Source organism: Gasterosteus aculeatus, chromosome 15 (genome assembly GCF_964276395.1).
Source record: "Gasterosteus aculeatus chromosome 15, fGasAcu3.hap1.1, whole genome shotgun sequence".
Classification (NCBI taxonomy): Eukaryota; Metazoa; Chordata; class Actinopteri; order Perciformes; family Gasterosteidae; genus Gasterosteus; species Gasterosteus aculeatus.
Genome location: NC_135703.1, coordinates 4,789,788 through 4,804,971, shown reverse-complemented (window position 1 = coordinate 4,804,971; position 15,184 = coordinate 4,789,788). Strand labels below are relative to the sequence as shown.

The 15,184-nt window shown below is 48.5% G+C and overlaps 1 protein-coding gene across 4 annotated transcripts in view; it reads left to right on the top strand.

The window, feature by feature from the left end:
* Positions 1–15,184, top strand: part of LOC120833178 (rho guanine nucleotide exchange factor TIAM2) — a 92,132-nt gene that overhangs the window by 20,148 nt on the left and 56,800 nt on the right. For 2 of the 4 annotated variants that reach the window (XM_078089508.1, XM_078089503.1), the window contains exon 1: positions 11,271–11,514. The exons of the other annotated variants lie outside the window; for them this stretch is intronic. The gene's annotated coding sequence lies outside the window, so the exon portion shown is untranslated. Of the gene's footprint in view, positions 1–11,270; positions 11,515–15,184 lie in introns of those variants that run through there. 4 annotated transcript variants of the gene reach the window in all.

Here is a 15,184-nt window from a genome sequence, read left to right as displayed (position 1 = left end):
AAAAAAATCCCTGCAGTGCTCACCTCCCTCACTTCCTCCGCTTCGCCCTCGCTGAAAGAAATGCATTTTTAAAGAAGAAAACAAAAAAAAAGACCATAAGAAGACCGCGTGCAAGTTCCCGCCCTCGAAAGGACAACAGGCGGGACGCGACGCGCAGGATAACGATGCCACGCGGATTCTTCGCGGTGCCACAGTGCTGAATTCCTTTCACCGGATAACCGCCCCCCCTCCCGCGTGCGCGCGCGAGCCTGCCACGGGTCGATACCGGGGGGCGCTTTGATAGATGCAATGAGGTCCTTTCAGCGCGAGACTTGGCCGGTTTCTCTCCCCCCCCGATGCCGCATTCTTAAATGATTAAAGCTATCGATTGTGGCCTCCCCACCAAAACCAGCCCCTATCTATCAGCCTTGGCCGGATACCAAGATATCACATTTGCACACGGAGGGGCGAGGGGGTGGGGGGTCGAATAAGTGCGCGCGACAGACGGAGGAAAAAAACAGAGCAAATCAATCTTCCGTCTGCCTCGTTGTGCAGGAGAGGATTCCCCGTGTCTCTGCAGTCCCAGCAATTACTCACCAGAGTGTGTGTGTGTGTGTGTGTGTGTTTCCTCAGCCCGGCTCCCCCCTCACCAGAGCCACCAGACTCCTACGGAGCAGGCCGGCCGAGGGGGTCCGTGGTTGCCCTCCACCCGTTGGTGCCTTGCTCGGGGTCACTTTAGAAGGGTGTGTAGAGGCCAACATCCATTCGGGCTTAAAGAGAAGTCTGCGGCTTCTCACTTGACGCCCCTTTTTTTTTTTTAAATCTCCAGTAGGAAGTTTTCTTTCCTGCAGCCGGAGGGAGATGCTGCTTTTTTTTTTTTTTGTTTGCCTTTTTGAATTAAGAGAAGGCAAAGACCCTGCGCGGAATTGTGCGACTGAGAATGTGACTGTTGTGGCTTCCGGCGAACAATGTTGGCCCACCACTCAGGTGGACGTCTGTCCGACGGACCGGCCGGTATCCATGGTGATCCTACTGGCTTCAGTGGTCCCCTCACTTCCTCCTTCAGAGGCTGTGTGAGACGCACTCTTTGTTGACCTGTGCAGAAATAACCAGTAGCACCATACCGCGTTACGCAGTAACAAGACTGGTGTCCAGCGCTGCTTTGAGCCGAATAAACGCGTCGCCTTTGTCCACAACGCAACATCTCACGGGGGACCAAAGACCTCGACATCCTCACGTCACGTATTCAACACCGCAACACATGCTCACAACGTACCGCCCCCTCCACCTGTAGGGCGCCATGGGCCGTTATTTTTAACACCACCCCATTGCCAGTTACTTCACCACATAAACATGTTCTTTTCAGCATACGTGTACATGCAGTGATCAGCAGAAGCTGATTCAATCCACACGCAACGAGTGTTGCTCCACTTTTGTTTTCGTAGGTTTCAATATGTCCTTTTTTTCCCCCTCAACTTTCATGAGCGTACTTCGTTTCATCCTCTCGGGACGAATACAAACTGGTGGCAGGTACTTTCTTTTTAACGCCGTGCCAGGAGCAGGAGGAGAGAACTTGTGTGTGTGTGTGTGTGTGTGTGTGTGTGCGTTAGCAGTGGCCTACATGCCCGTCACAGTGTGTCAGCACGGCAGCTAGAATGAAACCCATTGGCGTGAACGTGGTCTACACAAGCAGAGGCAGCGCACTCACGCATCAGGATTGACGTGTGTTAACATAGTTGGTCCCTAATCGTTGGTGTTCGTGCCCCCCCCCCCCACACACACACTTCTAAAACAACAAATCTCAGTCCCCCGCACATCCTCTGTTTACACGTGACTATCTGCCGCGTCCGTCTCGGTGTAACAGGGAGACAAAAAAAAAAAAGCTCTGCTGCTGCTTCTCGTCTCAAACTGTCTGCCCCCGTCGTGGAGGGTCATCGGTTAAAGGTCACCGCTGTTGGATAGACAGCCGGGAGTATTGGGGGGAGAGAGGGAGAGGGGGGGGGCATGCATTCCCGATTATCCGTAGAGGACCCGGCCCGTGATTCCTGCCAGGCGGAGTGTGTTTGTGATGCCGGGTGACAGGGGAGCTTATTAAATCTGCCAACGCAAAAAAGAAGCAGAAGAAGAAGGATGTGTGTCTGTTTGGCGGGGGGGGGGGGCGTGGGAGAGATATGGAGGGAGGTGTGCGCAGACGCTGAGCAAGCCGACGCTGCCCCCACGGCACTTACATCACTTTTTCATGACATGTCATGTCATGCCCCCCCCCCTCCAACCCCGCCACTTCAGAAGGTGTGTGATAACGCCTCAGACGTTCACTAAGCCTCATAATGCGGCAGATATGTGATGTCCCAGCTTCTAAAAGCTGTTTGCTAACGGCTGACTCAGCTTCTTCCTGCAGATGTGACTTCTGGTTCGAACCACGAGCCAAACAAGCCTCATTGTTTCCATCAGTGTGTGTGTGTGTGTGTCTGTATGACTATATTTGCTCCCCCCTCCGGTTTACCCAGCCACCCCAACTCCCCCACAGGGTGCTGTTTGTTGGAATTGTGCAGTGGCTAGCTGGCGTCTGCTAATTAGCCCCCGAGCCCCCCCCCCCTCTCGTTGTCTGTCTGTTTGTTTACGAGGAGGAAGTAGATTCCCTCTGGAGGGGAGGACGAGTCACTCCGGAGTCGGTGCAATAAGACGGAGCAGACGGTGGCAAATGGGGAAGAGGTAATTCCTGACTCACTAGGATCAGGGAAGGCGGAAAAGGGGGAGTCGAGGCAGTGGGGGGGAGCGGTGGGCTTTAAGAGGCTGCTGACAGATTTGTCAGGATCACGGTGCTGTGATCAAACCTAGTCGAGTCTTCTACTGGTGTTCTTGAACCGTGTTTACATCCAAACGGAAAGACGTCTGTGGTGGAGCTGGACTGACTTGTAGGTTTTGAGGACAGAACGTTTCTAATCAAGACGGAAACATTTCTCCAAAGGAGATTCAGAACATCCAGCTTGTGAGACGTTGGACGACGCTATCTTAAAGATAGCGTCGATAGCTCACAGAAGCTCCTTTACATTAAGATTCCTTCTAAAGGTTTGTGAGTCGCACATCTTAAATTGTCATGTGCAGAAGATGATCCTTTAACTGAGCCAACGTCCTGCTTTGGAGAGGCTCGACCGGCGTTGGGCCCGGCAGACCCCCTCCGCCCCCCCCCCCACCGCTCCACCAATCTGTCGATGGCGCGTGTGCGGCAGTGTGTGTCTGCAACTTTGTGTCAATATCACACACGAGGGTTCCCTTGCCACCCCGCTGATGGGGATGAAACATTCATGTTTATTAATGACCAGCAGGCATCAGGGATCACACACACACACAGACACACACACACACACACACATAGACACACACCTCTTCCTATCATTCCACTCATACATATCAGATATACAGGCCCACTGTTGATACACAATACAGACTCGCAGAAAGAAAGAAAGAAACACACTCCCGTCTACAATCACTCCTGCAGAATAAATCTGTACTTCATCTGGCCATAAGGAGGGAAATGTGAGAGTGTGTGTGTGTGTGTGTGTGTGTGTGTGTGTGTGTGATATGGATCCGCCGGGCCTGTTGAATAGAAAAAGAACAGATTTCCCGTCTCTGTGTCTCTCCGGACCGCCGTTCTGAAGTCTCCCAAGCGTGGAGGGACGGACTGGAAGGGAGGACCTCGCTGGGAACATCTGTGACGGCTGCAGTGTGACAGAGCCTGTCCACAGCAGATGTCACACCAGCGTGTGTGTGTGTGTGTGTGTGTGTGATCAGGGTTGAGAAGTCCATGACCTAGAGAATCTGTAGGGAAAAAGTTCCCACTCTGTCTTTCTTTCCTTCTTTTCCTTCTTTTTTTGGGGCGTGTTTGAGGTGCTGGTTGTAAACAGCAGTGGACGCTCTTCCTACTAATTTTATTTTTAAATAAAAACGAATCCTTTTGCTTTTCCTTGGACCATTTTTTCACTCTAAACTCTGGGGCCATTGGTCCTTTTTCGACGTGTTGTATAAACTGTACGTGCTTTGCCCTGCAGCCTCCGCCAATGAAATGACAGATGAGTGATGACCAGAGCTGATGCAGCACTTTCTACATTCTGCCTCCGTTCTCTCTTCGCTGCGTGATTGGACTCTACTGCCTTTCATCGCCCGATGCTTTCTCCGCCAATTGTTCTTTCACTCTGCTTCCTCTCCTCAGCCTCGTCAATGCCTCTGACCATTCGCCTGTCACCTCTCACGTCTCTACTCCTCCACACGCTCCACCCTTTCTTCCCCTACACTCCCCAGCGAAACGCGCCACACATGGTCAGATCCCCTGCCGCACTGAACCTCCCCATTGGTTCCTGGTTCATAAAACCAACTAAAAAGGCTCAAAGCTTATTTTTAGGTTTAATTTCCATCATGTCTGGATAAGCTGGATGTTGCATGTTCTGCTAAATATATGCTAAAGAGACAAACAATACCAGATGTAATGCCTCATAAAGGAGTTACAATTCTGCACTAATAGCAAACAATAGGCATGAGAGCGCAGCCTGTACAATTTAATTCAGTATGACATCCTTGCAAAGAATGCCGCATTTGAGGAGCTGTTTATGTTAGTGTGCGACATTGTAATTAGACTCAGTAGTTAAACAAAACCGAGCCAGGAAGTAACATACAAAACTTGAAATGGAGGGAGGAGCAAACCATTTTCATTGTCTTGTTGCCATGCAAATAGAGAGGGGGAGTATTCAGATACAGAAGGTGGACAAATTAACAGAAACAAATCCATGTGAAATAAATAGCTTTTTGTCGTCGTCGTAATTACACAGCAAAGTAACCAGTGCAGCGATTAGTGGCGTGTGTCAGTCGTAAAAGAGGTCGGAAAAGCTCTCTTTAATGAATGCTCTGAGGTCTACATTATATGGGATGCAGATTCATACGTTTTTAAAGTTTATTTTTAAGCTAATATAGCTGACCTGGCCAGCGTTTATATATGGGACTCCATTCATCGGTTTAAAAAGTTTAAAAAGGCTCCGAAGGGCATTAAGGGCATTATTTGCATACACACAAAACTCCCGGGCTTCTCTGTACGTTAAAGCTTTGACCAGCTGCAACTTCAAAACGGATCCACAGACACGAGTCAAACTTGTGTTGTTGTGTTTCGCCCCGAAATTATCTGAGTAAAGAGAAATAACAGCATCCAGATGTAACAATTTTCAGTTAAATTACCTCAAACTATATGACACGGACCTAGCCCGGAGTTTTCCGAGCTCCTCCACTTCCTAAGCCCTGCAGCAGTCGTAACATCAGTATGCGGCCTAGGACCTCCCAAACCACCAGACCCAGACCACATTAAACCTGCTTAGGATGCGACGACCTGAAGCCTCTTCCTCCTTATAATAAGCTCCAATATCCTGTTGACAACAGTTCAGGATTTTGAGCAGCAGCACAAGACGAGGTCACACTTTGTATCGTGTGTTTCAGTTACTTTGGTCCTCTGCGAACCAACGCACACTCTCTGTGTCGCTTCTATGGAGAGGAAAGCCTTTTTGCACACATTTTGTTTGCAAATCAAACACACATCACAGTACACAGGAGAACTAATAGGATATCACAGCCCAAATGAAAAGAGTCTGGCATGAAGACATCCATTAGCTATTATCAGTTAAATCGACTAATAGGTGAACGCACCGGAAAGACCCGCCGCCAAGCCAAATACTGCTGAGTGCTTTTCTTTTGTTCGCGGCTTTCCATGTGACTACGCAGGCCGAGACGCACACCTTTAGAGAAGGACCTACGCATTAATCTCACCACAACTCACTGCCTCAGAAGCTCTGAAAAACACTGCAGGGTCACCTCTCTCCCGTTCACGCCAGCCGCCTCCTACGCTTCACCGCCATGACCTTCGCAGAATTGCCCCTCTGGATATTTAGTCATTTGACACCATATCATTTTAGTAAATGATATTGAACAGGCTGAAAACTGAAGCTGGTGGATTTAGCTAGCCAGCTAATCGAGCTACTTTAGCTACATTTGCCCGGGTGACATTTTCCCCTGTCGACATTTTGAAACAACAGCCGCGTGCCTTTCACCAAAAGATTGAATTTTGTAGCTACACACATGATATTGTGCTGGAAGACTGAGGCGGAGACATTGACGTGACAGGAAAAGCGCAGGTGTTAGCTTTGCAACCGCTCAAACTAACGTGGTTAGCTAACGATGTCATTGGCTTTGGATGTAATGTTTGGTCACTGTAGCTTGTGAGCTAGTTAGCCAGACTATGGCTAAATGTTACGCCCGTTAAACAAAACGTAACCAATTACTTGCACTTTACTTTTCCTTGTTCTTGTTTTTTTTTGTAAAGAGAAATGTTGCGTGAGCTCGACAGACCCGCCACGTTAATTTAATTAATTTAAAGTTTATCCCTGAGGAGAACTGTTCATGTTAGCTTACCCGTGCAAAGACGTATCCATGGTTACCATGCACGCCTCCAAATCCCCACTGAACAAACCAGTCCAGACAGTTTGGCTGGTTGGGGGGGGCGGCGTCACCTTTTATTAACTGCTCCGAGTAATTCATCTCCTACTTTGTTTAAAACCCGAGCTGCCAGACGGACAACCGCCTCGCTCGGGTTAGGTGATGATTTTGTGGGAAAGACTCGGGGCAGGTCGAGTGTTTCTAATTAAGAAAGTGAAATGAGCAGATTTTAACAAGGTAATTTTAACAGCCCTGTGCTCTGCTCCCTTCACATGGGTGTGAAAGTGTTTCTCGGCGGGGAGCGAGGAGGTAATGGGTGTGGGAACATTACCTTGTGGATTGGTGCAAAGGGGAAATCTCAGTCCTGATGGAGCAAATGAGAGCCCATTTGTTTTTAACACCTTCGACATTATGCTGGGAGAGCCTGCACAGCCAGCAACGTCACAATCATAGCAACATTAATAGGCGAAAAAAGTTATTGTGTTGTTGAGCGTTGCAATTAAAGAATGCAATTAACGCGTTTGTCGTACAGCAGCCCTCAGCTTTCTGCCCCGAAATGTTTGTGTCTGAGTTGTATATATCTTGTTTTTTGGTTTGCCGGTCGCCCTTATTAAATTACAAGGAGCAGAATTTAGCATCAGCCCAGCTCAATACAAATCACATTACACTACAGAGTGAATGATTTAATTTGACTCATTGGAATCACCCGTTGCCATTTGCTACTGAATAGAGCTTTTGGTTTTACCAACCTACGATTGTTGCCTTGCAATATGTTATTCTCATTTGACTCAATTGTAGCTTACGATAAGTCAATCGAGTGTGCCTGTGTTTTGTCAGGATTCCCTTCCACTGGCTGCAAAGCAGCGGTTGCAGCTACTCGATCGGGAGTTGAGAGATTTGAAGCAGCTTAAACTGTCACGCCAGCCCACAGATTCAGACGGCTTCCTCTCTTATTCTCTTTCTGGGAGTTTACAAAAGACAAGGCATGTCCAGTCCTGATCTTTCTTTGACAGAGTAATTGCCCCACAGTCACTTAAACATTTATATCCTTTCCTCTTTTATGTGGAACATATTTGGCGACTTACATACTCTCAACTTTGTCATTGTCGACTCTGTCCCATATTCAGTTAAAGAAGATGTGGAAACAAAATGGTCCCTCGTGTGTGTTCTTGGGTTCATTTTTAGATGAAGGTCTGATGTCATGCACGTGAGGTATCTATCATCAGTGGAAAAAAAACTAAATTGTCTTTAGAAAGTGTGCCACTCTACCTGACGGGAGGACAAAGGTTTTTTTTACACTTTTCTTGTCTGAGTTATTTCACGAATAGCCGGAGAGAAAACGCAGGGCAGCTGGATGTTTTTGAGCCAACGCAGGTGGGCAATGTTGCCTCGCAGGAATTACTAAAAGTTAGAAATTCCGTGCAGGAGAGAAGAAGGAGGCTTGGAGAGATGAAGAAAAGGTGAAAAAAGAGTTTTCTTTGTGTAGCACTGTAGCCTTGAGGGATTTGGTACGATTGTATAAGAACCAATTTCACACACAACACACAAAATGTATTGACAAAGCTTATCTGCAAGCATTGGGTTATAGCATAACCTGTACGTTGGGTGTGATAAAGTAGCAAATAGCAAATAAATTAAAGGGAATGGAGACACTGTCTAATTCTTATGTTGTGATTTAACTCTTGTCGGTGCTTTTCTGACGGCATTTGTTGACTTCACTTCACTGGTGTTCTTGTTTGGTACATTTTCTGCACAATTTCTCTCGTCCCTTCCGTCGGTCTGGGTGAACTTCTTCAAAATGGCCTCGGCTGCTTTTATTCACCAGAATTTATTTTCCCCAGGTGCCGCGTTGCTTGCCTTTTTTTTCTTCCTCTTTTCAGCTCAATCCTTGTTTTACGGCCTCACCTTGCCATTCGTCAAATGGCCTTCTCAATCTTTTCTCCATATACGGGGACACTAAAAACCTAATTCAACTGCCCACTTTATCACACCTACGTGACAGTTTCTTCACCTAGAACTCAAGCAATCAACAGCGCGAGCGCCGCCCCCTCCCCTTCCTGCTCTCTCAGTAAAGACATATCCGAGTGGCGGACAGACAGTCCAGACAGACAGATGATGCAATGTGTGCGATGGACAGATCCATCACACACGGGTATAGTTTCCCTACTCCGATACATGTATTCGGTTCCGTATGTCCTCTGACACGCAGACCGCTAGTCGACCCGCGACCTGCTGCATCGGCCGTAATGTCGTTGACAAAATGAAACGCTTGCTGTTGTTTCTGCTGAGAAGCTCCCACGTGGCTACAGTTCAAGGGTTTTGTTCAAAAGGCCTTTGTGTAAGTTTTTGTTTTTTTTGTCAAACAATTACAGCACATGGTCTGAGGATTTTATCTAACGCTAATGAAATCCCGTTGGAGAGTAAATCAGTGGCTTTAAGTGCTCCGTCTGTCCTTTCGAGACCTGAACAGCGCCGGCGCGAGTTCACCCGTTGTCACCATTGATTTCTCCTCAGTTTGGCCCTCAGGAGCCTGCAAGCTATCGCTTGGATCCAATCTGTCGACTGAATTGAAAGCCTGTCTGAAAACGGCCAGGCTTTTTTTGGTACCTTTATCTTCACTCGTACGTAGGCTGCCAACGCCCTATTTTTGCATCTGCGGGTGCTTTAAAGTTGGCTGCTATACACAGAAACGAGTGAGGAGATGTTTAAGGATGTGGCGGAAGACTGTCTGATTATAGCCCTTCGTCTGTCCCACACCTTTTCACAAAAAAAACATCTCCCCCCCCCCCCCGGCCGCGGAGCGCCTTCCTGCCAGAGACAATTCTATCCGAGTCATTACAGGCTACATGACAAACGAGCGTGGTAATTCTGTGTGGACGCTGAACAGGCCGGCACTCGTACAGCGGTAGTAATGTCACGTCGGCACATCGGGCAGCAGTGAGGAGGGTGAGAATAGCCCCCTCCCCCCTTTCTCACTCTCACACACACAGTAACACACTCTCACATAGAATTACTATGACGATCCTATTAGAAGGTCCGTAATGGCGGGGACAAAGTGTGACTGGATGCTTGGGTTGGGGTGTTGAGCAGCCTCATTTAAAAGGAAAGAAAAGGTGCTGAGGTGTTGATATCTGTCAGTGTGTGAGTGTGTGTGAGCACATACCAGTCTGCCTATCTCTACAATATCTTTTTTTGCATCTGCAGAATAAAATGGTTGTTTTTTCTGCTCTATTTTGTGTTTTTCAGCAATAAACTGGCAATGCCAATAGATCCTCTTACAGTTGGTCGTTATGAGTTCATAGGAGAGGCCTGGTCAGACTGGTTGTCTGGTGCGAGGCAAACGGACAGACAGAAAGGGATGATGGGTGGCAGGATGTCTGTTACAGACAATTACGTCTAATTAGATGCCCGGAGTGACCAGAGTCCCTGAAAGCTGCCAGATGACGCAGAGAGCGTGGACAGAATCTCTCCAGAATGCAGCACTGAACATCATTACAAACCGGGTGGGGATCTGGAGCACGTCGTCGGGTAACACCCAGTTTGCACCACGGATCATTGCAGTTGATTTTGGCCAACTGAGACAATGGAGAGGCTGCTTCTTATGTAGTCAGATCTCCCGTGCTGAAGGGAGCAGAGGAGAACTGTAGCTCCAGCTACAATGGGCCGCAGAAAGATTGTCATCTCCATTCAGGCCCCACTGCAGCAGCTGTAAAGAGGCTGATACGCAGATTAGATGGGTCTGGCCGGCCGGCCAAAGAGCCACGTTACGAAACACAAGCCTCGATTGTGGTTTACGAGCATTGCCAGGGAGATTGCAGGAAGGTAGGCCTGGCCATCGCAGCTGGGTTGTCGGGGAGTGAAGGCATTTGGATGTGCGTCCCTGAGGAGGACAGAGAGACCCAGAAAGAGACGGATGAATACTGACATGTTAGGTCCAAGAATGAGAAGGACTATTGTCTTCACTGGCATGCTGTGCCATTGTATGAGGAGACCAAACCTGCTTCCTGACATGCATGCATATCAGTTCATTAGTGCATGTGACTGACAGGAATGTTGGTGTTATGCAAACGATGCTCCCGTCGTTCACCAAACAAAACAGCGATTTGGGAACCTGGGGCAGGAAATGTTTCAGGTCAAAGATGACCAAATCCGCATTGGACCTCAGATCCAATTGTAATTAACAAGTTGTCTTGCGGAGGATGAATTATTCTTAATTGGAATGGTTAAAGTAAAACTAATAAGTGTAAAACTTTACCAATTTGCAAACTGCCATGCTTGAGCGAGTCCATGTGGCTGATATTTAGTGTATGAACAGGACTGCCTGCAAACACGTTATTTAAAACTATTTTAAAGAGGTATTCCAGCTATTTCCACATAACGTTTGGAGACACACAAGTTTACAGATTAAGGCGGATTTGTCTCAGGCTTTGAAAACACTCCTACATTTCCCATGATGCAACTTGACAGCTCGCAAAACCGCCATGCTTCATTAATAGCCAACTCTTTAAAACACCCACACCTCCACCTTTTTACAATTAAGTCCCAAGCTAAATATCCCGATTACATCACTATCATCGTTACCAGATGCATAAACGGAACGTCGCGTATAAATTGTGGAATGCCTCTTTAATTTAACTGCAAAAGTCACTTAATTGACTCTGTTTTTGGCAGAGGACTCGGACATCTCAACAGATGACCCATAAAAAGGTCCACGAACCTCTGTTTCGGAAGCCCCTGAATCTAACCTACATTAAAATATACCGATTATTACTCCCACGGCGCTCCGAACCCCCTCCTCCCTCTTCCCCCCGAGCTCACAGTCCGTGGGAAGGAGGAGTTTAACCCCACGGTGTCTGGGAGGAGTCCTCGAGGTCTCCTGGCGCTCCGTCCCGCGAACATTTGCGCTCTGGGAACGGCGCAGTGGTGGAAGTACACTTCAAGAGGAAAGAAGGGTGGAGGAAAAAACAAACAAATCCGATTTGCACGTTTCTGCTCCACGCCGCGACGTTATTCTCACGCGGTCTCGCGCGGGGGAGCGCGTCCGCCGGAGGAGACGTTGAGCCGGTGAGTTGAGAGCCAACTTGTCCTCCTCCTCCCGTCGCGGTTTAAAAGGACTCCGCTGCTTTCGCGTGCGCGCTTTGTCCGCTGCCCGACGCGCACTTTACGCGCATCGGGGAGCCAGTTTTTTTTTTCGTCTGATGACCAAAAGTTGAGGGGTTGTTTGTGTTATTTTAATTTGCAGGGCGACTTTTCACGCGTTGGTTGTAAATCTCGTTGCAGCAGCTGCGACCTGAGTTTGTTTACGTCACCTGTGATGAAATGCGTATTAATGCAAAGCGCCCGCCCCTTTTGTTTATACTCATAATATCAGCTATAACGTTAATAACGCTGACTCTCACTCTACTCCTCAATGCAATCCCCCCCTATTAAGTCCTGTTTGCTGTAGTGTTACGATAAATGAAATAAAACGCATGTTGTCAGCAGGCTCAGCTGTAGGAAATAAATCAAACCTCCAGACCAAAGGTATTTAGTTGTCACCCCAATGACGAAACGGATCACTGCAGTGTGAACGTTCAACCTGTGGCCCTCAGCAGTCTCCCCGTCTGCACGTTGCTTCCCACTCTTCCCTTCTGATTTATGAACTGAGCGATTGGGAGATTCTGGTCCATCCACTAAACGCTTGGGCACTTTCCGCTCTCCGGTCACATTCAGAGGCAACAAAAGGGCCCCCTCCCTCCTCCCTGCCCCCCTGGGGAGGGCCCGCCCAGAGTAAACAGCCCCCCCAGGGGCAGGAGGAAGGGCCGGGCACACCCTTTGGCATGCTTCGGCCCTCTGTCCCGGAAACCCTCGCGGGAAAGTGTCAGTGGGACGGTCCCACTATCTTTGAACCCCTGCTGCTCTGGAGGGTTGTGATAATAAAACACAGGCTAATGTTTGACTCGGGGAGGCCGGCTGGTGTTGTTATTGATCCGGCGGAGGAAGTGCTGTATTTATGGCAATAAATGACATTGCTGAATGATGGCTGATGGATGCGCTGTAAATGGTTTGTAATCATTTACTTCATCCAGGAATAAGGCTCTGCCCCACACGGGCCCCCAGAGAGAATCATTCCTTTTGTTTTATTTCTCAGCAGGGGGAATGTGCCGCGTGATTGGTTTGTAGTGTAGCCCAACCTGCCTTCTTTCATTGACTCTACATAAATAGTTATTTGGTTACAGAATTATTGCCGTCCTGATTTAGTTTTCTTTTGGGGCGAGGGGGTTGAAGGCCAGGAACCAAATCGCCGGGTCAGAAGCCGTGTCCCCACATGCGTTCCTTTTCTCTGCCTTTTACGCACATTTCTGTGGCGAAGAAGTCCTCAACCACAAGGAACATTCTGTTTTCACTGTTCTGTTTTTCCCTGAAGTTGAGACGGGGTCTTGAACCAGAGTGATTCTGATGAAGTGTGACCCGTAATTTCCTCTCTTTGTAATGGAAAACGTTATGCTTTTTTGTTATGTTCGCTCTCTCCATTCGTCGCATTAAGCTTTTCAGCTGGCGGGAACGTCAGTTTGTCCGAGTTGTTTACCAGGGACAAAAGGACAAACGCAACGCTACCGTCTCTGTGGGTGGCTCAGGGTCCCTTTACAGGCACTCGCTGCTCATCTCTTGTGTGATTTAACACGCTCTCTGGAACGGTATCGACACAGGAACGTCCCTCTATTTTGTTTTGAAGGCAGTTGATGCACAGTGCTGGACTGTGGAGTTGTGGTAAGAAGAATATTTTGGCGGCTGATTTGATGCTGTGTGTGAACAGCAGCCTTCACTAAGTGTGGAATTTGTTCTCCTGTCCGCGGGCCATTTGGAAGGCTCTCTCTGTCTGTGTGTGTTAGTGTGTGTGTGTGTGTGTGTGTGTGTGTGTGCGTGCCCGTTGTTGCTAATTCTGAAGCACGCTGACCGAGAAACACCAATGTTTCATGTCTTCTCCCCGGCACATTTTTCTCCATATAAGGTGGCGGTGCATGTGACTTATCAGGCATGGGTAACATCTGTGCTCATTGTCACACGGGGATGAAGGCCTTCTACTGTCTCTAGGTAGAGAGGCACCGCAGGGGGGGAAACCACGGGGGGGGGGGCTTGTGACTTGTGCGTCTTTTAGAAGCAAAAGGATCTGAAAAGCATCACATTAACAACTGTCTCTTTTTGCCTGCTCCCCCCTTTACGATGCCCTTTCAAGGCTTCTGTTTGGGTGGAGACGATCTGGTCAGGCGAGCATAATGGTGGCCCGCGTGTTTCTATTTCTCACATCTGCGGTTGAGATTATATTTGGCTTTCAAAGTGTTTGCCGGTACCGTGCGACCGGCCGCGTCTGGAGTGGCTGCTATAAAAAGCAGGTGAGCTAAAAGCTGCCGTTGACAGCGTCTTGGCCCGAGACGTCTCCTTTGGCCGCCGCACTCGTCGAGGCGCCGAACACAGGGCACATGACTGGCTCTGACCCCTTGCCCGGGCGCACACAAGTACAGGTCAAAGAGCCATCACCAACCCAACATTGGCTTTACCCGAGCTGCGCTGTAGCGGCTGTTTGGACCAAAAATAAAACCTGAACCCTGTGACAAAAAAAGACTGTGTACCTTCTGTGCTGCATAATTCAGTGATTCCGAATTTAACTTGTTTTGCTGTGGCTTCTTGGTCAGCGGACGCACACAAACACAAACACACACACACACACACACACACACAACCCATCCACTTTGAGGGATTCTGTTCAGTCAGCTCTACTTTGTGTACGTGCTCCTAAACAAGATCCTTTGCTCTTCTGCACAAACGGGAACCATGTGACCAGCTCAGCAGAGGGACCTGGTCTCATCCAGCTGAACCCATTCAGGCTCCTCTTAGCCCCCCCCCCCCCACCCCCGACCTCTAGAGGGGATTAATCCATAGGTCTTAATTGAATTGCGCTCCTTCTGGGGTCCCCTGCTAAAGAATGGCTTTTAAGGCTTTTGCAAATTCAATGAAGATTAAATGGCGGCGGGCGCTTTAACGATGTGTCAAACAACGTAATGGAGTAAGACTTAGGTGCCGGTTATCAGGGTTGTAGATGAAGAAATTAACACGGTAGCTCTTTAAACAGCCCCACACAACTTCTCTTGTGAGTCAGACTTTCATTAACCCCCGAGGAATTACTGCAAGGCATGCCGTTACCATTCCTTTTTTCGGCGGTCATATAAATCATATGGTGAAAGGTGTGCATGAGGCAAAAAAATGCTCCCGTGGCAGCAGTTGAGGAGCGTGCATGTTGAGGAGCGTGCATGTTGAGGGGCGTGCACGGTGAGGAGCGTGCACGGTGAGGAGCGTGCACGGTGAGGAGCGTGCATGTACGTCCCGTGAGCTCACCAGACTGCATGCAATCTATCAGTCTGGGGAAAAAAGGTGCTGCCTCTGCAATTGTTTGATTTTTGCAGGGGATTTACAAGATGTGGATGTTTTAAGAAGCGGTTTGATTATTCAAACGTACAAACAAAGAAGCGAAGGGGACGAGTAGTATTTGGCACGTAGGCTATTTGGCGGAGTATTGATCTGTGTGTGACACTTGATAAGCCCCACACATCCAGCTGCTACTGAGAGGTGTGTGTGTGTGTGTGTGTGTGATATTTTATGCTGGAAACACAATCCTTTGAGCACATGGCTGCTGTGCGTATAACACTGTTGGAACCTTTCATGCTGATATTGCATGCGGCAGTCTGCATGTGCGATA